The sequence below is a fragment of the Engystomops pustulosus genome, chromosome 4 (genome assembly GCF_040894005.1).
Source record: "Engystomops pustulosus chromosome 4, aEngPut4.maternal, whole genome shotgun sequence".
NCBI classification, from domain to species: Eukaryota; Metazoa; Chordata; class Amphibia; order Anura; family Leptodactylidae; genus Engystomops; species Engystomops pustulosus.
The window spans coordinates 193,023,376-193,047,829 of NC_092414.1; the positions used below are offsets into that span (position 1 = coordinate 193,023,376).

Here is a 24,454-nt window from a genome sequence, read left to right on the forward strand (position 1 = left end):
AAAAGAAGACACGAGGCTACCATAGCAACCGATCGCCGCCCCCCGATGACGTTCGGGGGCGTGGCGATCGAAAAAAAGATGGCGACGCCCACGCGCCGCCGTCTTTTAAACGCCGCCCGCGACTTTGCGGGCGGCGTTTAGAGGGTTAATAGCCGCGATCGGTGCAAGCACCGACCGCGGTTATTAGCGGTGGGGGTTTTGTGCAATATGCAAAAACCCCCACCTCTGTATGAAGAGGACTCAGCCCGTGAGCCCTCTTCATACAGCCCTTATACCTCTGCGCCGTAGAGCTACGGCGCAGAGCGTTAAGGGGTTAAAGCAACAAATTTTGAAAATCCAATTGTCACTGGGACAAATAAGAATTGGTCTGGTCTGGTGCTGCAATTATAAAATATACAGTTCCGACTTACATACAAATTCAACTTAAAGGGAACCTGTCACCAGGAGACCCATTTTTAGCACTCCCCCAGTCCCCACAGAGCATAGTACATACACTGCCAAAGTGTTTTTGTATCTGCTGTGTGACTAGGCAGTTGCCTTTTGGGAGGGTCTGGAAAGGAGCAGTCCCCCCCCCCCCGCCCTTGGGAAACATGTGACCTTTTCAAATATATGAATAACTCCCCTCACTCGGGATTGGCTGTAGAGGAGCAGGGGACGTCGCTAAGCCAAGTGATGGGTGTTTTCATATATTTGAAAAGGTCACATTGAGTAGCTGTTCCCCAAGGGTGGGGGGTGGGGAACTGCTCCTTTCCAGCCCCTCCCTTTTGGCAACTGCCTAGTCACACAGCAGATGCTAAAGAAAGGTACAATTTAACTTATCTTTTTTTCTGTAAAACCAATTTTTTATACAAAAACACTTTGGCAGTGTATGTACTATGCTCTGTGGGGAATGGGGGAGTGCTAAAAATGGGTCTCCTGGTGACAGGTTCACTTTAAGTAGAAACCCAATAAATCTATGTTGTACGTAACCTGGGGACTGCCTGTACTCATCTACAGGAAATGCAAGAGCAAGTATTGTAGTTTTAATGATGTATGCTAAATTATGGAGAATGTATTACTTTTCGGAGTGATCCCCAATTACCTAAGTGTGCTTCTCATCTGCTACAAGGCTTAGAAGTAGTACTGCCAGCTGTCTAAGTAGCAAAGGAGTACAGAACATTACAACCTTTGTACAGCTTGTCCAGTTCCTGTGATTGAAAGAGGGATACTGGGAAAATATGCTAAATTTTCCAAGATGGGATAAGGAAAACCACGCCTCTTTTAGCTACCTTGTAAGGCAGCTCCCATAAGAGGCCTTATGAAGAGGGATATTCATTTGCACTGGTAGTGATGGTAGTAAGACAAACTATCCTAGGTAGCATGGAGAGTAAGTCAGTTATACCAGGTACCAGTTGACCCAGCAGAACTTTCTATGACCATGCATACATTTGAATGCAGTTGCTAGATGTGCAATGATAGAAACCTTCTCATTTTCCTGTTTCAATATAGACAGAAAAATAATGTTTCACCCCACCACAAAACCACTGTTTAAAAGGGCTTCTTCAGAATGAAGAACAGGAAGTTTAGCAAAGGGGAAGTAAGGATATGCAATTATATCACTTTATATTTTATTATTTTTTTGCTACCACAGTTTTACAGTACATTGATATTTTACGAAAAAAATTGAATGCAAAGTTCAATATCAAAGGACATCTGTCAACATTAAAATACATTTTTCGAAGGATGTTGCCACATCAAGACGGCACTCAGGAATCTATGTGTGATTAGAGCACTTGGTAATTTAGTTAAGTTTACCTATTTTTTTTTTATGGCTTAGCTCCTTTCCCCATCATTTATAAAGTTTTGCATGTTGGGCAAATTATACTTATACATAATTTCATCTTCCATGCAATGTATTGGGAAGCTGTATTGTGTGGCTCAGTGGTTCGCTCTACAGCCTTGCAGTGCTGGGGTCCTGGGTTCAAGTCCCTTCCAGTTCAACATAATAATTCCTTTATTTATATAGCGCACAAAGATTCTGCAGCGCTGCACAGAGCTTTCCAAATCGGTCCCTGTCCCCAATGGGGTTCACAATCTAATCAACCTACTAGTATGTTTTGGAGTGTGGGTGGGAACCGGAGAACCCGGAGGAAACCCAATCAAACATGTAGAGAACATACAAACTCTTTGCCAATGTTGACCTGGATGGGACTTGAACCCAGGACCCCAGCGCTGCAAGGCAACATCTGCAAATAGTTTGTATGTTCTCTCAGTGTTTGCGTGGGTTTCCTCCGGGTCCTCTGGTTTCCCCCCACACTCCAAAACATACTGTGAGCCCCACTGGGGACAGGGACTTATTTGGCAAACTCTGTGCAGTGCTGCGTAATCTGTGTGCTCAATATAAAGGAATTATTATTAATTATTATTAAATTACAAGTCAACTTTGTGGGGCTTTGTCGATACCACTTCGGTAAATATATGACCTTTTGATCTGTCTTTATGTAGCAAAATATTGCTTAGAAGTTTATTTCTATTACAGGCAGTCCCCGGGTTACGTACAAGATAGGGTCCATAGGCTTGTTCTTCAGTTGAATTTGTATGCAAGTCGAAACTGTATATTTTATAATTGTAGTTCCAGACAAATTTTTTTTGACCCAGTGACAATTGTAGTTTCAACATTTTTTGCTGTACTGAGACCAAAGATTATTAATAAAGTATAAGAATAGCTGATCATTACAGTCTGGGACTATAGTAATGTATCCAGAGAGCTTCACCAAAGGTCACAGTGGGCAGAGGGGTCCGTCTGTAACTATTGGTCATCTGTAAGTCGGGCGTCCTTAAGTAGGGGACCACCTTTATTATGTTCACAATATTAAATTACTTTCTTATATATTCTAGTGTGTTTATGATCTTTTTGTTTATATATGTAATGTACAAAGTGTGGGGGGGGGTGATCTGAATTTTTTTGCATGTGCCAAAGTAAGTGGAGATAGAAGCACTGTAAAAGATGTATTTTAGTTTTTGAACTTTATTTCTGAAATGTTTGTTGAAAAGTGACTGACGAGTTAAAATTCATATTCAATTAGTAACATCGAGTAAACAAAGGGGTGAACTAATCAGAAATTAATACTATTTAACATGTTAATTTTTGGTAGTAGCTCAGATACATGAATAAAAATCTACATTTTTTTCTCAAGTGCTACTACTTTTGCCTTTCTTAGAATTTTTTATAAAGGTTCCGGTAATCCTATATCAGCTACCTAATACCAAATAAAATAAATAATAAATATTAAATAAAGGAACACAGGGACTGTCATCTTTATTGACTTATTGCAATAGATTGCACTTTTATAAGAACTACCTTCCATTACAATGGAGGCCCTGGGGTTAAAAAAAGAAATTAACACAACATTATTACCTTAACGACAAATGACAGATCTATAAGTTACATTGTGGTTAGGGATGTATGACAAGGGTGTTTGCTGCCATCCGTTGCGTTATAAAGGACAGCCGAGAGTCTCTCTGCAACACCAAGGCCTGTCATTCAGCTGTGTCTGTTCCAGTGTGCTAGAGACAGACTGTAACAGATGGGTAAAGTCTCCTCATACTGCAACAGTTGCAATGCAGTGTACAGTCTCAATGATCAGACCCCCTAGAGTTGAACTATCCTATATTGACAATAAAAACAGTAAAACCATGTAAAACGTTGAAAAAAAAATAAAACAAAGCATTTGAAATTAAGAATTTACTTCTAAAATAGCTGGCAACGTTATGAATATACTGTAATATCAATTGCAAACACAATCTGATATTTTTGTGCGGTTACAGATGCTATACATGCACAGTACTGTACAGCGAGCACTAGATGTCAATGTTTTGTTATTTTCATCAAGAGTTGGTGCTTTAGCCGATTTAGGCTCGCAGTGTTAAAGGCTCACAGTGTTATAGGCTCACAGTGTTATGCTTCTTCAGGACCAGACAAAATTTGGCAGATTTATCCAAAGTGTCGCAAAGTAAGGATGTGCACAGATGGACTACACAGCCTTATGCTGCACCAAATCTATAAATGCTGCATCATAAAATGTACTTAGCAACATCCGACTGCAACAAAAAAATGGCGCATTTACGTAATTTTGTGTACATGGACATTTTTCTGTGCAGCTCTGCCCCCTTTCCAGAGACTATGTCACTTTTGTTGTACTAGTCAAAAAACAACCCTTGACAAATGTTGTGCAGGAAATTTTAGGCGTAATTTGACATAAATTCCACTAGAATTCTGTTGCATACGGCTCAATAAATCTGCTGACATTCATCCATATTTTGTGCTTCTCCTTAATGGCTCCAAGTTTTATATTTTCCAAACAAGCAATGTGATAATTGTGACATTACTGTGGAGGTATACAAGACTTTTTTTGATTATTTGTTTTATTAAGAATTTTTACTTTTAAAAGAAATTTGCATCCAATGAGAATGTCCTTATCTGTCATGTTACCAGTTTTTAATGCAATTTTCACTTTCACATTCAACCTAGGTATATTTGATATTTCTTTCAGGACACATATGGTGAAAATGATGGGGGAAAAAACAACATTTTCCATTTCTATATACTGTAATATTTTTATTGGTAAAAAAAAAGTTTGTTTTGTAAACTATACGATTATAGGCTTGTACAGTACTGTGTATATCACTGTTACTTGTATCATTTATTTGCTAGTTCAGCTTAGCACAAGACATGTAGTGACTGGAACAAATTATGGATATTGGATCTCCGGTCACTGGTTTTCCAGCACCATACTGCCATCAGAGCTACCGTAATACTTGTGTTCAATTAGTTCAAATACAGAACCTCCTCACTTCCCACTAATGTCCTCACTCGAGTTATGGTGGGATAGTAGGGATAGATTTAAACTGATTTATTTGGCCATTTAGGCTTTCAACCTACCAGTTGACCAGAACTAACCTCAACGCCATTATTGTTGGCCTAAATGTGACCTACCTTGTGCAGATTTGGTACCATGGGCCCTGGTGCTGCTTAATAGCACAGCGGTATTAGAGGGAATGTCTGGCTCATGTAGCTCTCCCGTGAAACGTTGACTTACAGATAGTGTTACTAACCCTCCTGTTTCACTTGATGGCACCTTTGGACCCATCCAATCCAACAAATAGCGTTATCCCACCTCTGATCCATATCACTTCAATAGCAGCAAACCACTGCCTGTTACAGTGATTGCAGGATGCAGTGGTGCCTTTGATCAAGACAGTAACAACTCGGGTTCGGTTTTACTTCTTCTCCACCAGAGGGGAAAGTGAGAGGAGAGCAGATCTAAGTGGAAAAAGCCTATTTAAGAATCTTTTTATGCATCGCTTTATGGGATGGGATTAAGACTAGAGATGAGCGAGCACTAAAATGCTCGGGTACTCGTTATTCGAGACGAACTTTTGCCGATGCTCGAGTGCTCGTCTCGAATAACGAGCCCCATTGAAGTCAATGGGAGACTCGAGCATTTTTCAAGGGGACCAAGGCTCTGCACAGGGAAGCTTGGCCAAACACCTGGGAACCTCAGAAAAGGATGGAAACACCACGGAAATGGACAGGAAACAGCAGGGGCAGCATGCAGGGATGCCTCTGAGGCTGCTTAATCGCACCATTATGCCAAAATTATGGGCAACAGCATGGCCATGACAGAGTGACCGAATGAGGCTAGATAGCATCTAAAACATCCAATAATTGACCCTGACACTATAGGGGACGGCATGCAGAGGCAGCGGCAGCAGTGGCAGGCTAGAGAGTGTCATGGCGACATACCCTAAATGGACTCAGGTTTCACCAAAGGAGGTGAAATGATTTCCTATGTGAACAAAAGGTTGATGGTATAATTAGTCGATAACACAGCATGGTGGCGACATAGTGACCAAGTTCCATAACGTATCTGGTGAAACACCCGAAAAATGAGCCTGACACAGTTCTTTTGATAAGGGGACGACATGTGGAGGCAGCCATGGAGACGACTTCCATGATTAAGAGCGACAGTATGGTGCATTCATATTGCGCTGCTATGATTGCAACTTCAGGTCTCCAGCATGGCGGCGACAGATGGGCCGAGTTCCACTATGTATCTGGTGAAACACCTGAAAATTCTGCCTGACACAGCTCGTTTGATAAGGGGATGATGTGCTGCATATCCTCTCGTGCTCCAGCGTCTGGGGTATAGAGAGTTGAAATGAGACATTGGTGGACGCTGTGGAGGATCGTGGAGGCAAAATGGACAGGAAACAGCAGGGGCAGCATGCATGGATGCCTCTGAGGCTGCCTAATCTTGGGATGGAGCTGGCGGTCCACTGCCAGGCGAGCTTTCGCCTGTCCAAGCCCCTGTCTCTCGGCTCCTCCGCACCCAAAATGGGCCTGGGGGCCAGAAGCGTTTACTTATCATTTTCAAATCAGGCCGGGTCGTTTGAATATTTCACCTAGGAATAATGGAATAGCATAGTGGTTCTATTTTTAATTGTTTTTACGGAAATGGTTCCATGATTAAGAGCGACAGTATGGGGCATCCATATTGCGCTGCTATGATTGCAACTTCAGGTCTCCAGCATGGCCGCGACAGATGGGCCGAGTTCCACTATGTATCTGGTGAAACACCTGAAAATTCTGCCTGACACAGCTCGTTTGATAAGGGGACGATGTATGGAGGCAGTGAACTAGTAGTAGATTAAAGGTGCTGCAGTTAAAACTATGCTAGTTGGATCTTGAGATGGAGCTGGCGCTCCGCTGCCAGGCGAGCTTTCGCCAATCCAAGCCCCTGTCTCTAGGCTACTCCCCAAACAGCACTTCTAAGAACCTTTTGTATAAGATCAAGTGTAGTAGCGTTCTTATAAGTTTAGGATATGGCGGGTGAGGGGAATGTAAACAGATGCGCAAGAAGCGCTGAAATAATATTGGTAAATGATAAAAGTTTGCCAGTATATTTTGTGGATTACACAGCAGGGTGGCGACAAAGTTAACAAGTTTGAAGTGGAATCCATGAAAACAACCCAAAATTCTGCCCGACACAGTTCGTTTGATAAGGGGACGATGTATGGAGGCAGTGAACTAGTAGTAGATTAAAGGTGCTGCAGTTAAAACTATGTTAGTTGGATCTTGAGATGGAGCTGGTGCTCCGCTGCCAGGCGAGCTTTCGCCAATCCAAGCCCCTGTCTCTAGGCTACTCCCCAAACAGCACTTCTAAGAACCTTTTGTATAAGATCAAGTGTAGTAGCGTTCTTATAAGTTTGGGATATGGCGGGTGAGGGGAATGTAAACAGATGTGCAAGAAGCGCTGAAATAATATCGGTAAATGATAAAAGTTTGCCAGTATATTTTGTGGATTACACAGCAGGGTGGCGACAAAGTTAACAAGTTTGATGTGAAAGCCATGAAAACAACCCAAAATTCTGCCCGACACAGCTCGTTTGATAAGGGGACGATGTATGGAGGCAGTGAACTAGTAGTAGATTAAAGGTGCTGCAGTTAAAACTATGTTAGTTGGATCTTGAGATGGAGCTGGCGCTCCGCTGCCAGGCGAGCTTTCGCCAATCCAAGCCCCTGTCTCTAGGCTACTCCCCAAACAGCACTTCTAAGAACCTTTTGTATAAGATCAAGTGTAGTAGCGTTCTTATAAGTTTGGGATATGGCGGGTGAGGGGAATGTAAACAGATGCGCAAGAAGCGCTGAAATAATATCGGTAAATGATAAAAGTTTGCCAGTATATTTTGTGGATTACACAGCAGGGTGGCGACAAAGTTAACAAGTTTGATGTGGAATCCATGAAAACAACCCAAAATTCTGCCTGACACAGTTCGTTTGATAAGGAGACAATGTATGGAAGCAGCTATATGGACGACTTTTGGAGGCAGCTATGGCGATGACGTGTGGAGGTAGCAATGGAGACAACGTGTGGAGCCAGCTAAAAAGACGACATGTGGAGGCTGCTATGGAGACAATTTAATTTGGATAGTGCCTGTATGTGGCAGTCCAAAAAAGTTTTCAAACCAGAGGAGCAGGTAGGTGGTCCTCCAGAAAAATTAAATACATTGAATGCCTGTATGCGGCAGTCCAAAAAAGTTTTCAAACCAGAGGAGCAGGTAGGGGGTCCTCCAGAAAAATTAAATAAATTGAGTGCCTGTATGTGGCAGTCCAAAAAAGTTTTCAAACCAGAGGAGCAGGTAGGTGGTCCTCCAGAAAAATTAAATAGATTTAGTGCCTGTATGTGGCACTCCCAAAAATTGCTTTAAACAGAGGACCGGGTAGGTGGCCCTCCAGAAAAATCAAATACATAGAGTACTATAGCTAGAGCCAGTTGGCCCTGGCAAAAAATAGCCAGTTTCCTATGCTTTAGTGTACAAAGAGGAGGAGAAGGAGGACAATGAGGAGGAGGAGTGCATACATTATTCAGGTTAAGCTTCTTTCACCTGTTGGAGAATGAAAATCCGGAGAAATCCAGGCTTTATTCATCTTGATAAGCGTCAGCCTGTCAGCGCTGTCAGTCGACAGGCGTGTACGCTTATCGGTGATGATGCCACCAGCTGCACTGAAAACCCGCTCGGACAACACGCTAGCGGCAGGGCAGGCAAGAACCTCCAAGGCGTACAGCGCCAGTTCGTGCCACATGTCCAGCTTTGAAACCCAGTAGTTGTAGGGAGCTGTGTGATCATTTAGGACGATGGTATGGTCAGCTACGTACTCCCTCACCATCTTTCTGTAAAGATCAGCCCTACTCTGCCGAGACTGGGGACAGGTGACAGTGTCTTGCTGGGGTGACATAAAACTGGCAAAGGCCTTGTAAAGCGTACCCCTGCCAGTGCTGGACAAGCTGCCTGGTCGCCTACTCTCCCTCGCTACTTGTCCCGCAGAAGTACGCCCTCTGCCGCTAGCGCTGTCAGAAGGGAAATAATGTTTCAGCTTGTGCACCAGGGCCTGCTGGTTTTCATGCATTCTCACACTCCTTTCCTCTCCAGGGATGAGAGTGGAAAGATTTTGCTTGTACCGTGGGTCCAGGAGAGTGAATACCCAGTAATTGGTGCTGGAATAAATTCTTTGAACGCGAGGGTCACGGGATAGGCAGCCTAGCATGAAATCTGCCATATGCGCCAGAGTCCCAACGCACAAAAATTCACTCCCCTCACTGGCCTGACTGTCCATTTCCTCCTCCTCCAACTCCTCTTCTTCTGCCCATACACGCTGAACAGTGAAGGACTGAACAATGGTCCCCTCTTCTGTCTCGCCAACATTCTCCTCCTCTTCCTCCTCCACCTCCTCCGATATGCGCTGAGAAACAGACCTAAGGGTGGTTTGGCTATCAACAAGGGAATCTTCTTCCCCCGTCTCTTGTGACGAGCGCAAAGCTTCCGACTTCATGCTGACCAGAGAGTTTTTCAACAGGCCAAGCAGCGGGATGGTGAGGCTGATGATGGCGGCATCGCCACTGACCATCTGTGTTGACTCCTCAAAGTTACTCAGCACCTGACAGATATCAGACATCCACGTCCACTCCTCATTGTAGACTTGAGGAAGCTGACTGACCTGACAGTCTGGCAGTCTACAATCGCTCTGCGCTGCTGATAAACTCTGGATAACATGGTTAATGTTGAATTCCACCTCGTGGGCACGTCGCACAACAGTCGGTGAGCGGGCAGTTGGAGGCGGCGCTGCGCTGCCCTGAGAGTGGCAGCATCTGTGCTGGACTTCCTGAAATGCGCACAGATGCGGCGCACCTTCGTGAGCAAATCAGACAGATTGGGGTATGTCTTGAGGAAACGCTGAACTATGAGATTTAACACATGGGCCAGGCATGGCACATGTGTCAGTCTGCCGAGTTGCAGAGCCGCCACCAGGTTACGGCCGTTGTCACACACAACCATGCCTGGCTTCAGGTTCAGCGGTGCCAGCCACAGATCAGTCTGCGCCGTGATGCCCTGTAATAGCTCTTGGGCGGTGTGCCTTTTATCGCCTAGGCTCAGCAGTTTGAGCACCGCCTGCTGTCGCTTAGCGATGGCACTGCTGCTGTGCCTAGAGCTACCGACTGATGGCGCCATGCCCAGGGATGGTAATTCGGAGGAGGAAGAGGTGGAGGAGGGGTGGGAGGAGGAGGAGGCATAGTAGGCCTTTGAGACCTGGACCGAGGTAGGCCCCGCAATCCTCGGCGTCGGCAGTATATGAGCAGCCCCAGGGTCAGACTCGGTCCCAGCCTCCACCAAGTTAACCCAATGTGCCGTCAGCGATATATAGTGGCCCTGCCCGGCAGCACTCGTCCACGTGTCCGTGGTCAGGTGGACCTTGTCAGAAACGGCGTTGGTCAGGGCACGGATGATGTTCTCTGACACATGCTTGTGCAGGGCTGGGACGGCACATCGGGAAAAGTAGTAGCGGCTGGGGACCGAATACCAAGGGGCGGCCGCCGCCATGAGGTTTCGAAAGGCCTCGGTCTCTACCAGCCTATAGGGCAGCATCTCCAGGCTAAGCAACTTGGAGATGTGGACGTTGAGGGCTTGGGCGTGTGGGTGGGTTACGCTATACTTCCTTTTGCGCTCCAGCGTCTGGGGTATGGAGAGCTGAACGCTGGTGGATGCTGTGGAGGATCGTGGAGGCGAAGATGGGGTTTTCGCACGGGAGGTGTTTGGGCCGTGGTCCTGGGCAAGGGGGCTGACTAGCAGATGACACAGGGGAAGGAGCAGTGGTGTGCCCAGCCGGAGGTGAACGGGCTTGGTGCCATTGAGTGGGGTGTTTAGCATTCATATGCCTGTGCATACTGGTGGTAGTTAAGCTAGTAGTGGTGGAACCCCTGCTGATCCTGGTTTGGCAAAGGTTGCACACCACAGTCCGTCGGTCATCCGGTGTTTCTTTAAAGAACCTCCAGACTTCTGAAAATCTAGCCCTCGCCACGGGAGCTTGACTACGGGCAACATTTGGCGCTGATGCACCAGCTCTGGCCCTGCCTCTCCATCTGGCCCCACCACTGCCTCTTCCAACCTGTTCTGCTATAGGACTCGCCTCCGTCTCAGAAGCACTGTGTTCACCCGGCCTATTAACCCAGCTTGGGTCTGTCACCTCATCATCCTCCGATCCCTCAGTCTGCTCCCCCCTCGGACTTCCTGCCCTGACAACAACTTCACCACTGTCTGACAACCGTGTCTCCTCATCGTCCGACACCTCTTTACACACTTCTTCCACTATGTCAATAATGTCATCATCACCCACAGACTGCGACTGGTGGAAAACCTGGGCATCGGAAAATTGCTCAGCAGCAACCGGACAAGTGGTTTGTGACTGTGGGAAGGGTCCAGAAAACAGTTCCTCAGAGTATGCCGGTTCAAATGCCAAATTTTGCTGGGAGGGGGCAGACTAGGGGGGGAAGGAGGCTGAGGTGGAGGAGCCGGAGGAGTGCTGATTTCGGTGACATGGGTGGACTGCGTGGAAGACTGACTGGTGGACAAATGGCTAGAAGCATTGTCCGCAATCCACGACATCACCTCTTCGCACTGTTCTGGCCTCAACAGTGCTCTACCACGAGTCCCAGTAACTTGAGACATGATGAACCTAAGGAGTGTAGCTCTGCGGCGTTCCCCTGCTCCCTCATCAGCAGGTGGTGTCTCACCCCGCCCAGGACCACGGCCTCTGACCTCTGCAGTAGTTGGACGCCCACGTCCACGCCCTCGTCCTCTACCCCTAGCCCTCGGGTTAAACATTTTCCAAAATAAAGTGTAAACTTTTAATTTTTTTTTTTTTTAAATTTAAATTTTTTTTTTTAACAAAACGATGCTATCCTATTGCTATGGCTAGTTTCTAACCTACACTGACAGCACACAACTGGATTTTGTGCTGTGCCTGATGAGTTTGAGCTATAAAATGAAATAAAGGTAAAAAAAGATAATAAATCAGCAGACTCTGCCTAATTCTAATCAAACCCCTAATAAATTGTCCAACTTCGGTATTTGAGGTGGATATGCGTGTCACTAAGAGCTAAACACAACGGTCGCAGGTCTCCCAGCAAATTCCTCACAATATGGTACTAGCTGCACTACTAATGCCAGCAAGCCCAGCCACAAGCAAACAAAAAAAAGGAAAATATAACGCTATTGTAGGCCTAAGTAAGCCGTTGGGGTTCTCCTATGGCTATTTTGTAGCCGACACTGAAAGCACACTGCTTTGCAAGATGAGTTTGAGCTATAAAATGAAATAAAGGTAAAAAAAAAAAAAAAAATCAGCAGACTCTGCCTAATTCTAATCAAACCCCTAATAAATTGTCCCACTTTGGTGTTTGAGGTGGATATGTGTGTCACTAAGAGCTAAACACAACGGTAGCAAGTCCCCCTGCAAATTCCTCACAATATGGTACTAGCTGCACTACTAATGCCAGCAAGCCCAGCCACAAGCAAATAAAAAAAAAAATGTATAACGTTATTGTAGCCCTAAGAAGGACTGTTGGGTTCTTCTAGAATCACTCCTGCCTAACACTACTCTAATAGAACAGCCTAACGCTTTCCCTGACCAGCAGCAGCTCTCTCCCTAGCGGCATCCAGACACAGAATGATCCGAGCAGCGCAGGCAGGGGCTAGTCTATCCCAGGGTCACCTGATCTGGCCAGCCAACCACTGCTATCGACGTGTAAGGGTACCACGTCATGCTGGGTGGAGTGCAGAGTCTCCTGGCTTGTGATTGGCTCTGTTTCTGGCCGCCAAAAAGCAAAACGGCGGGAGATGCCATTTTCTCGAGCGGGCGAAGTATTCGTCCGAGCAACGAGCAGTTTCGAGTACGCTAATGCTAGAACGAGCATCAAGCTCGGACGAGTATGTTCGCTCATCTCTAATTAAGACCTTGATGAGGAAGTTTCATTATAGGGTTAGGGTGAGGGAAAATAAGTATTTGATATTCTGCCAAGTTTCCACACCTACAAAGAATGGAGAGGTGTGTAATTTTTATTGTCTGCAATATACAGTACTGGTGTAGCGGATAGTATCAAAACCAATCTCATCCACAAACCGCAAAAAAAACATATGTTGTATATTTTGAATCTTCCATCGGTTAATTATTTCTGAAAATGGGGCTGCAACGCAGAAGCCAGATATTTTAACGATAGCAAACACAATTCACCACAAACCTGAATTACAAATCTCAAAATCACCTGGGTAAGTTAAAGCATTCTAAAGTTATGAGTTATGCCTATTGAGGTACAAATAAGCTTGGTCACAAATGAGTTAAAAAATTACTAAACGAGAGCTCCATTTTTGCATTTCCGTTTCTTACTTCTCATTCTCCTAAACTCCCAACTTTTCTTTTTCATTTTATTTTAACCCCTTGGCGCTCTGTGCCCTAGCTGTACTGCGCTGAATCCTGCTAATAGCGCTCAGCTGAATCCTGCTAATAGCGCTCAGCTGAATCCTGCTAATAGCGCTCAGCGCAGTACAGCTACTGCGCAGAGACAATGCCAGTTCAGGTCTGCACAGGAGCTGAGCCGGCATTGGGGGCCCCAATAACGAAAAAAACAAAAATTGTATAGCCTACAAAAGGGGCCAATTAGAAAACTAAAATCCTGGCAGCTGCAGGGCGCTCCTTCCCTTCTGCGCCTCGCCGTGCACCCATAAAACAAGTCACGGCCACATGTGGGGGGTCTCTGTAATCGGGAGAAATTTCATAACAAATTGTAAGGTGGGTTTTCTCTTTTTATCTTTTGGAAATGGGTAAATTTTAGGCTAAATGAACGTATAACCGACACAATTTGACCATTCTAAATTTCACTTCCATTTTGATGTAATTACTATGAACATCTCAAGGGGTTAACAATCTTCCTAAAGGCTGTGTCTGATAGTTTGAGGGATGCAGATTTTAAAATGGGTTGGTTATATAGGGGGGTTTTGATGTTGAATATGTAAAATTTCATTCAAAACAGTATTTTTCCCCAAAATAGTCAATTCTGAAAATCCGGAAAACCGATATTCGATTTGTAAGCCGCATGACATCAAAATAAATTATCCAGACATTTCAAAAATAATGAAAATGTAAAGTAGACAAATGGGAAATGTTATTCAGCAAGTTATGTAGGTGGTAAATCTGTCTGCCTGAAAATGCGATGATTTCGAATTTCAAAAATGGCAAATGTTTCCAAAAATTCATAATTTTTTCTTTTTTTTTGTAAATAAACGCAAAACTTATTAGCCAAAATTTACCACTAAAATAAAGTACAACATGTGAGGAAAAAACAATCTCATAATTGCTTTGATAAGTAACAGAGTTCAAAAGTTATAACCATATAAAGCGACGCAAGTCAGAATCCAAAAAATAGGACTGAGCCTTAAGCTACACAATGGCTGCGTCCTTAATAGGGTAAAAGAGTTGTATGAGGGCTATTATGCAGTATATAAATACAGCACCAAAAGCAAGCTCAGTACATAGCTACAGCACCAGAACAAAGCTCTCTAAATAGATGCATCACCAGAACCAAGCTCAATACATAAATATGTGGAGTAGAAAAAGCAAAGCAGCACTCTCTGATCAATCACTGTGTAGATTATTTTGTGTACAGATATATGGCATTAGAACAATAACTACAGAAATGCTGAGGGACACTTCCAGACGGTATGGGCTTCTTTAGCTGGATCTTCAAGGGGTTTATTACAATTTCTGCCTTCTCCTTTTTTCACTGCATAGCACTGAAGTAGCACTATACAGAGAATGCAAGGGTGAAGTAGAGCTATTGGGGCTAATCCGATTATGTACAGCTCTGCCCCAGAAACATGCCCCCAGAAGGGGGCTGTTTTACCCTGTAACTGGGTCTCTCATAGATGCCCCAGTCACAGTGGGGCGAAAGAGAAGCACTGTATAGTGTCTGGAGGCATCAGGAAGGGAGGCATTATACAGCATGACCTGTGGCGTAGCTAGGGTGTCAGCAAAGGAGGGGTGAAAATATCTGAGTGGGCCCCCAATTAAATGTTTTAGGCCTGATTTTTAAAATTTGCCCTGTGTCATTATAGGAGGTTATAACTTTGTGACGCTTTAACATATCCAGGGGATTTTGAGATAGTTTTACTGTCACACATTGTACTTCAAAGTAATAGAAACGTTTTGATGACATCTTTTGTGTTTAGTTATGAAAAAAATTTAAATTTGGCAAAAATTTCTAAAAATTATTAATTTTCAAAGTTCAACATTTTCTGCTTTTCAGGCAGATAGTTATAAAGTTACTTGGGTGCTATGACTATCATTTCCGGAATGTCTGCTTTATATCGGCATAGTGTTTTATGCATCCTCTCTCTCTTTTCTAGGTTGTTAGGAGGTTTAGTATTGTGGGTGCAATTTTTCTCATTTTTATGAAAATCGCCAAAACCCTTATCTAGAGGCACCTCCTCAGATTTAACTGACTTTGAGAGGCCTAAACAGCAGTAAAACCCCATAAATCATGCCATTTCAGAAACTACACCCCTCAATGTGTAAAAAATCAACTTTATGAGGGGGGCTCAATAATAATAATCAGATTTTATTAACTCTTTTTTTGGTGGTGGTTAAAAAATCATTAATTCTTAATTATGGTTTTTAGCATTTCTTCCCCCCGACGTTCACCGTACCATAAAAATAAGGTGTTATCTTTATTCTATGGGTCATCCCGATTACAGCGATACCCCATTTATATGGTTTTTTTCATGGTTAACTTGTTTTGCAGAATATAGAACTCATTTTGTGAGGAATTTGCTTGTTTGATCATTGCCATGTAACAATGGGCAGAACATTTATATTTGATCACTTTTTATGCGCCTTTTATGCGGTCAGATGTGAAAATGTAATAATTTTTGTGATGTTGTTACGGACATTGTGATACCCAATATGTTGTGTTTTTTAGGCGATTTTCCCTTTTTTTATGTTTTATTTGATTACTGCATGGGATGGGACTTTAAGGGGACTTTTATTCTTTTTTAATAATCTTTTTAGTTGGACGTTTTTTTAAACTTTTTTTTACTGTTTTATTTTGTCCCAGGGTGGGACATGAACAAGTGATCATTTGATCACTTGTTCATTGTAATATACTGCAGCACTAATCTTATTGCAGCATATTACAGTCAGCCTATGCATTCTTCATAGGCTGACAGCTGCAATGTTAGATCGTGCACAGTGCACGATCCTAACAGGCAGCTACTGTAGGCAGCCCTGGGGTCCTTATTGGTACTCAGAGTTTCCATAGTAACGATCGGCAACTCCGTGCCCTGCACGGAGGATGCCGATCGTCGCGCCGATGCACCATAGACCATGACCGCGGCGTCTATAGGGTTAAACAGTCGGGATCGCGATAGTCCGGGCGATCGCCATGACGTGATTCTACGTCAAGGTGCGGGAATGACCCCCATCCTATGACATAGAATCACGTCAAGGTGCGGAAAGGAGTTAAGGATAAAACAGTGCACGATCCTAACAGGCATACCTGCACTTTGCTGTTGGATGCCATGTTATGATGAATAAAGGCGGTTTTATCTTTAATGAAAGCTGGATCCTCCGTTTCTTCTGTCATATCTATCAGGGCCTCTGTGCCAAAGGGGAAAATAATGGTAACTGTAATTCCAGTCAAAGCTCAGTATCAGAAGACAAGACAATAACATGTGTATGAGGAAAATAAGTGGAATACAAAAACAATCAGAATAAATAGCATAAATAATGTGTATTAAATGGATCTCAATAAAAACCTATTGCAAACCACTGAAGATTTAATATCTTGAGATATCATGTATAAAAACAATAATGGGAACAGGAGTGATGTTCTCTACCATTTATTATAGATGTTTCTACATGTACAGTACTATAAACTGAGCACTAGATGTCGATATTTTTTGTATTTATCAAGCGTTGGTTGCTTCTTAATACTGGGTGTCAAGATACATAAAAGGGGATTACAACTACACCGACACTGGTGTGCAGCTACACATATATCAATGTCCTCAGGCAAAATTTGTCTTTAGCTGTGTTCATATCTGTATCAAATCTACGGTACATCATGGTTTTAAAAAGTCACGAAAAATCACAAAAGTCACATCAGGTTTTTTGCAACAAAAAGTTATTCCAAGAAGTTGCAAAGAGCATTTCATGTCAAACCAACAAAGGGGCACTAACCTACGAATCTGTTGGCTAGTGCAAGGCCGAGCAAGGCAGGATTTATGAATTGCAACTTTTCAAAGGTCACATGAAAAGGCTCAAAGTCACTCCAGTACCCAATAGTAAAACCCCATGCATAGAACACTGCTGCCAGATTGTGCAGGTAACAAAGCCACAATTTGGACAGCCAATGGAGAAACAAGATGCCTGCCCAATGATAAAGTTCCTCTAGAGTCACCATCTCCTTATAATTCCAGTGTGTACTCTCACCAGCCGCCACATTTATGTTGGCAAATCCTACAGAGATGTCGGTCTGAATGTGTCGCCCGCTGCACGATAGCAAGGCAAACATGATAGCAAGGCTTATCATGGTGGGATTTCTAACTGCAGGATAATATTCAATCCCCACACACAGCAAGGATTCCCCTTGGAATATCCCCTCCAGATAGCCTTCATATCATTTCATGGCGCTAAGGATTATGACAAAAGCAGCCCTGATGATCATAACATAACAATATCCGCCACAAAGACAATACAGGCAGTTACGTACAAGATAGGTTCCATAGCTTTGTTGAATTTGTATGTAAGTCGAAACAGAGCCAGACAATCTTCTTTCCCCAGTGACAATTGGGATTTAAATATTTTATGCTGTAATGGGACAAGGATGATCAGTAAAGCTTCATTACAGACACCTTACAGCTGATTATTACAGCCTGGGACTATAGTAAAGCATGCAGAGAGGACACCAGAGGTCACAGTGGACAGAGGGGTCTGTCTGTAACTATGGGTCGTCTGTAAGTCGGGTGTACTTAAGTAGGGGACCGCCTGAATAACACTTTATGACCATATCATTGTACCAGTCACAATGCTCTAACATCAATGGAAGCTATGATGGCCTCATAACAGAACCCGTTCCTATTCCCCAACAACAACTATTAAAGGTAACAACTATAATGTTCCTAAAACTAATAATAACATTATAGCAACAATAATAAACACATGCCTGTGTGTGTGTTGTGGGTGTATAAAAGAGAACCTCATTATTCTAGTAAAGAAAAGGACAGAGCTAGCAACAAGATATCACCTTTCACAAACATCAGAAAAAACACTCAAGAGGAAGTGACAGTTTTTTAAAACATGGTTATCTGTCATGTAAACATTCAGAGTGTGGTTTACTTTTAAACCGAACTCAAATATATAGTTAGGTAGATAAATAGATAGGAGTAGTACAATTCAAGTCTGCACAGTTTGTAAAACCCCTAAGAAGGAGGGGTACAGCGCCCACAAAGGTCCTGGCTTGGTCCTTACATGCATAAATATTGGAAAAAGCGGGCAACACTCCAAAATTCTGGTTCAAAAGTTGGTGATCTTTATTGCAGTAAGTGGCAACGTTTCGGTGTTTCGAGCTTGAGAAAGGTGTCAAACACCGAAACATTGTCACTTACTGCAATAAAGATCACCAACTTTTGAACCAGAATTTTGGAGTGTTGCCCGCTTTTTCCAATATTTATTAAATATATATATATATACACAGCATGGTGGTGCTTCTGCCTTGCAGTGCTGGGGTCCTGGGTTCTATTCCCTCCCAGGTCAACATCTGCAAAGAGTTTGTATGTTCTCTCCATGTTTGCGTGGGTTTTCTCCGGGTCCTCCGGTTTCCTCCCACACTCCAAAACATACTGGTAGGTTGATTAGATTGTGAGCCCCATGGGAACAGAGACTGATTTGTCATGCTTTGTGCAGCGCTGTGTAATATGTGTGCGCTATATAAATAAAATAATTATTATAATATATAGGGTTGTAAAAGTATTCATACAGTGTTACACACATTTAAATGCTCCTGGCAGCTTTGCCAGGGGCATTTAAATGGTTAACACCTGCACTTGGTTCTAGCACGGATTGTGGGTATAAGTGAAGGGTGTATGAAGATGGCACAGCCTGATAAGCCTATTGGAGAACCTTGTGGTATGGCAAAAGGTTAAATCACCTCCCTTTCCCGAGAGCTGAAAAAACAGGTAATATCATAAAAATTTTAGGAATTTCCGCGTTCCAAAACACCAAATCTCTTAACATATGAAACTGGTTAATCTCTGCGGTGAAACTGAAAAGCGTGCCCACATGTCCCACACAACACTTTTTCGCTATTTTGCAACACATAACTAAATTTTATAAAAAAGTGATCACAAGGACGTACATCCCCAAAATGGAAGCACAAAAAAATGACACCTTATAAATATCCGTATGCAGAAGTATGAAAAGGTTGTTAGCATCAGAATAGGGAAAAATGAAGAAAAAAAAATTTTTTTGCAGAAGGTTTTAATTTTTTGAAATCTATAAAAACATAATAGCAAATAACAAATATCAATATCAATAACAAGTATCACTATGATCGTTCCAAACCCAAGAAATAAAGCAGCGGTATCATTTGGAGAGCACAGGGAAAGCTGTAAAAACTGCATCCACATGAAAATTGTGTTTTTTCTACATGGGACATGGACTAGAGACCAGTAGCACGGTACGCTGGTAGTGTGGAACGCTGGCAGGGCTTCTGGAGGTAAGTAAATGTTTATTTTTTTTAAGCAGTCCCCTCCCGGCCACCAAGGTATTTTTTTTACAGCCGCGGACAACCCCTTTAAGGGGTAAAGGCTAAGTGCACACAGCCATTTTTTCCAGTTCAGATCCCGCATAGACCTCTATTGTACAGGGACACGATGCACTAAGCACACAATTGGGCAGATTTACTTACCCGGCCCATTCGCGATCCAGCGGCACGTTCTCTGCGGTGGATTCGGGTCTTCCGGCGATTCACTAAGGCAGTTCCTCCGACGTCCACCAGGTGTTGCTGCTGTGCTGAATGCACTGGAGTTCACCAAGCCGGGCTGAGTGAAGGTAAGCGCATGTCCCACGACACTTTTTTTTTTTTTTTAATGCGGCGGTTCTTCCGAATCCGACGGGTTTTCGTTCGGCCACGGCCCCCGATTTCCGTCGCGTGCATGCCGGCGCCGATGCGCCACAATCCGATTGTGTGCGCCAAAATCCTGGGGCAATTCAGGGGAAATTGGCGCAAATCAGAAATATTCGGGTAACACAGCAGGAAACAGCGAATCGGGCCCTTAGTAAATGACCCTCAATATCTCCCTGCACCATGACCGCACCGGGTGAACGCACCACAGATTATAGACCAGGTTCCATTCCTGCCCATATTGTGTTGGCAGCTCCATTTCTAGGGGTGAGGAGCATCCCATCTCCACCCAGGCGGAGTGGCGACAAACGTTCCCCTATTTGTAGCCCATTTGTGCTCATGGCAATGCGCATGTAGCCTAAGGAAAGGGGCATTATACTACGTGGGGGCATGGGGTAATGGTATTAAATTCATTTTAATCAGGATGTAACTGTACATCATGGTGCCCTGGTATATTTTCTTACCACAACATACAGTTTTTTATGCCTCTGCCAAAATGTTGCTATGAGGCACAATGAGACTGCTGCTTTTCATTTATGTATAATTTTTCTTACGCTTCACAAATCACATAAAATACATCAGTAAAATGAATTGAAGTTTGTGGAAAAGGAAAATTTCAAGGGGTATGAATACTTTTGCAACACACTGTAGGAAGGTAAAGTGTAATTTGGCAATAGGAAGCAAAATAATGAAAACTTTTACATCATAGAGATATTTTTTTCAACCCCTTGAAGGACATCAACCACTCGGCTGTTTTTAAGGAAAAAAATGCTTTAAAAATTATGCAAATGAGTTTAAGGGGCTCCTGGCTCCATTAACACTAATAGAGCTCGGAGCCCCTCAGGCTCATTTGCATAATTTCGAAAGCATTTTTTTTAAACCAAGGCATAAGAAGCTAAAAGAAGAGCAGAGGGACACACACCAGTATGTCAGCGTGCTTGTTTTACCATCTTTCATCTTGGTGGTAGATATCCTTTAAGGGTTTGTCTATCTCACTCAGAAACTTAATGGAGAACAATGGTCATGCGCGGTCGTCTGCTCCATTAGTCTGACGGAGCGAAGAGGGGTCAGACTGACCACTCGTTCTCGCGATCTGTGGTGGTCAGCAATTAGACCCCCACTGGTCAGCTGGGGGTGGATAGGGCCTAACTTTAGTTCGTGGGAAAACAGCTTTATCCCCTTACACACCGCCGTCACGCATACCGCAGAATGTAAGGGGCATGTGAAGTGATTTAGACCCACTGCGGTGCCTACTGGGGGGTGGGTCCATGGCTCCAGGGTCTGCCGGTGCCTCCTGGCAGGACCCATGCGTAGCCTGCTTAGTGTGTCACATAACACAGTTTAATACATCTTTATTACACTGTGTTAGCTGAAGAAGAGCTTGAACAAAACAATCGGACGCGTCGAAATTTGGTATTGCTGCGTCCGTAACAATCTATACAAAAAAATCTGTAAAATTATCGGACCTGCTCAGTGACTGCAAAAATGTTCCAAAAAGTGATCAAAAGATTTATGTGCGCCAAAATAGTACCACTGAAAACGACAACTCAACACGTAAAAAATAAGCCCTAAACAAGCTCTCTCAACCAAAAAATATAAAAGCTATGTTTCTTAAAAAATGGCGATACGAAAATAAATGAGATTTTTTCTATATTAGTTTTTCTTCAGTAAAATTCTAAAAAATACATTAAAAAATCGAAATAAATGAGGTATCACTGTAGTTGAAGTGATCTATAGAATAAAGATCATATATTAGTTTTATAATATCGTGTACGGCCCCAAATAAATACAAAAAGAAAAGAAACCTATTGATGATTTTCTTTACCTCTATACATTCAAGAGTTAATTAAAATCTCATCAATAAGCTAAAGGCCCACTATGATGAAGTATTTGTAAAGTGCATCTAATCTCACAGAAAATAAGCCCTTATATGTCCCAATTGCCAAAAAAATAAAGATTGCATAATCATTAAAAAGGGACAACGCATTATCGGATCTGAATGACGTGCCTTCTCTTCAATGCCAAATTTTACCAAAAGGTCGCCCGGCTTGCGACCAAAGAATCCCTTTTTATCCACCTGGGCCAAGGTGATAGGATAAAATGTGACTTTTATTTCATATTTATTAAGACCGATTCAGTAAAGAAACTTAAAATTACAAACAAGCAGTGCCCAAACTTCTAGTAACATGGGATATAGGGACACTGTCAAAAGGCAACAATGGGGCACATTTACTTATCCGGTCCAGTCGCGATCCAGCGGCGGGTTCTCCGACACTGATTCGGGTTCTGCCGGGATTCACTAAGGTCCGTGCGCCGATATTCACCAGGTGTCGCTGCTGCGCCGAGGTCCGCCGAAGTTCACCTGCTTTTTTCTGGTGTATGTGAGTGCTTGATCTTGCGACACAAATGGCTTTTTAAATTCTGCGGTTTTTCCGAATCCTTCGGGTTGTCCGGTGGCCACGCCCCCCGATTTCTGTCGCGCGAAAGTCGGCGCATTTGCGCCAAAAATCGATCGCGTGTGCCACAATCCCGTGAAATACAGCGCAAAGCGGAAATATTCGGGAAAACCCCGACGGATTCGCGGCTGCGGACCCTTAGTAAATGTGCCCCAATGTGTTTAGATGAGAGGAGTTAATTTCACTGCCTCCCAAATGTCATTCACTGTTATGAGTTGCAGACAGGATTCTCCCTATATTATCCCTATATTCCTGATAGACCAGTTTAGTGAGGTACTATCAGCCCTAAGCTGGACCTATGGCAAAAGCCTATTCTACAATGTCCTGACATGTTCCCACACAGCAGGTTACCACCACAAATGGGGTATTGTTATACTCGGGAGACATAGGGTATCTTACTTTGCGGAGTGTTTTGGTATTTTATCCACTGAGAATTTGTAAATTTTTTGTAAAACATATTCATTTAACAAACAAAATGACATTTTAAAATAGCAACGATTTCGTTTTAACCTCTGTAAAACAATTTAAGGGTTAACAGACTTTATGAAAGTTGTCTTACATACGTTGAGGGGTGTCATTTCCAATTTGTAATTTATGGGGTTTTGCTATTATTAAGGCCTCTCAAAGTGACTTGAAATCTAGGCAGGATTTGTATGAAAATGTGAAAAATCACACCTAAAGTTCAAAGCCCCATAACATCCTACAAACATGGGAAGATGCTTAAAAGACAATATCCACATAAAGCAGACATTTGGTTAATGTTAGTTATCAAGTTTTTTTTTGCTGTTATGACTTCAGAAATCAAGAATTTTTCAAAATTTTCTTCAAGCATCTGTTTTTTTTTCATAAATGCAAAACATAGCACCAAAATTTTTCAACTAGCATGTACAAAGTGTCACGAGAAAACAATTTTTAAAATCACTTGGATATGTTAAAGCGTTTCTGAAGTTATAACCACTTATAGTCACACAGGGCAGATTTGAAAAAATGGGCCGTGTCAGGAAGGTGAAAGGGGTTAAATAGCTCTATGCACAGAAGTATTAAAAAATAACATTTTAAAAATTTGTTGTATGTGTAATTTTACTGGACCACACATTGAAAGCCATAAGCAAGTAGCGCAAATGTTTTTACAGCAATTCCATTACCCCAGTAAATGGCACAGAATGGTTATAAATGGTTCTAAAATAATTCCCTTAGGAAGCACAATTTGATCTGCAGAAAAATCCTCAAATGGAAAAATGAAAAAGTTGTGGCTTTTGGATGGAATGGAGTAAAAAAAGAAAAACACAAAAATGAAAATTTGCCATGTCCCTTATGGGATACAATCCCAGAAAAGGTCTTCTATACATGACGCAGATACTGTAATCAATCAATTTCAGGATCCTCGTCCTTATGGCCAAGATGACAGACTCGGTAGTTGAAGAACTGGCAGCAGTTTGGATCCATGTTTGTTCTCCATGGTAACAAGAATCCACCACAGTGTTGTTAGCTTGTGGCTTTCTGTACACACAGTAGCATTCCCCTCACTTACACCACATCTTTACAGGATCGTTATATATAGACTGCGAAACCTACACAGTCCACATTTACTGTTCTCCAGTCACATACACTGTGCTTATACCCTACAATGAATTGGTCAGGATGCTTTGCTCTGGAAATAGGTGGCATTATAGGCGTAGTTATAAAAAAGAGAACTACAATATTGTACAGGGGAAGTGTTACCACTTTACATCCAGTTATGTAACTTTTTTTTTAGCTGTTGAAGCCTCTAACATCCTAATGCTAAAAATGATCAATTATATTTTTCTCTCATTTCTATGGTGGTACCATAAAATAAAACTAGGACAGGGCTCATAGGGTGGTGATGTCTATATTAGTTTTTTTAGACATCTGTGGTAAAAGTATGAAATACGTCCACTATTTACTAAATACCATCCAGTCTTTTAGCCT

The 24,454-nt window shown here is 42.9% G+C and overlaps 1 long non-coding RNA gene across 6 annotated transcripts in view; it reads right to left on the reverse strand.

Annotated features, from left to right (window-relative positions):
- The window catches only part of LOC140127925 (uncharacterized), a 282,936-nt gene that overhangs the window by 131,473 nt on the left and 127,009 nt on the right, over window positions 1–24,454 (reverse strand). Inside the window, exon 3 of one of the 6 annotated variants that reach the window (XR_011855084.1) lies at window positions 16,422–16,522. The exons of the other annotated variants lie outside the window; for them this stretch is intronic. This is a non-coding gene — a long non-coding RNA (uncharacterized lncRNA). The remainder of the gene's footprint in view (window positions 1–16,421; window positions 16,523–24,454) is intronic. 6 annotated transcript variants of the gene reach the window in all.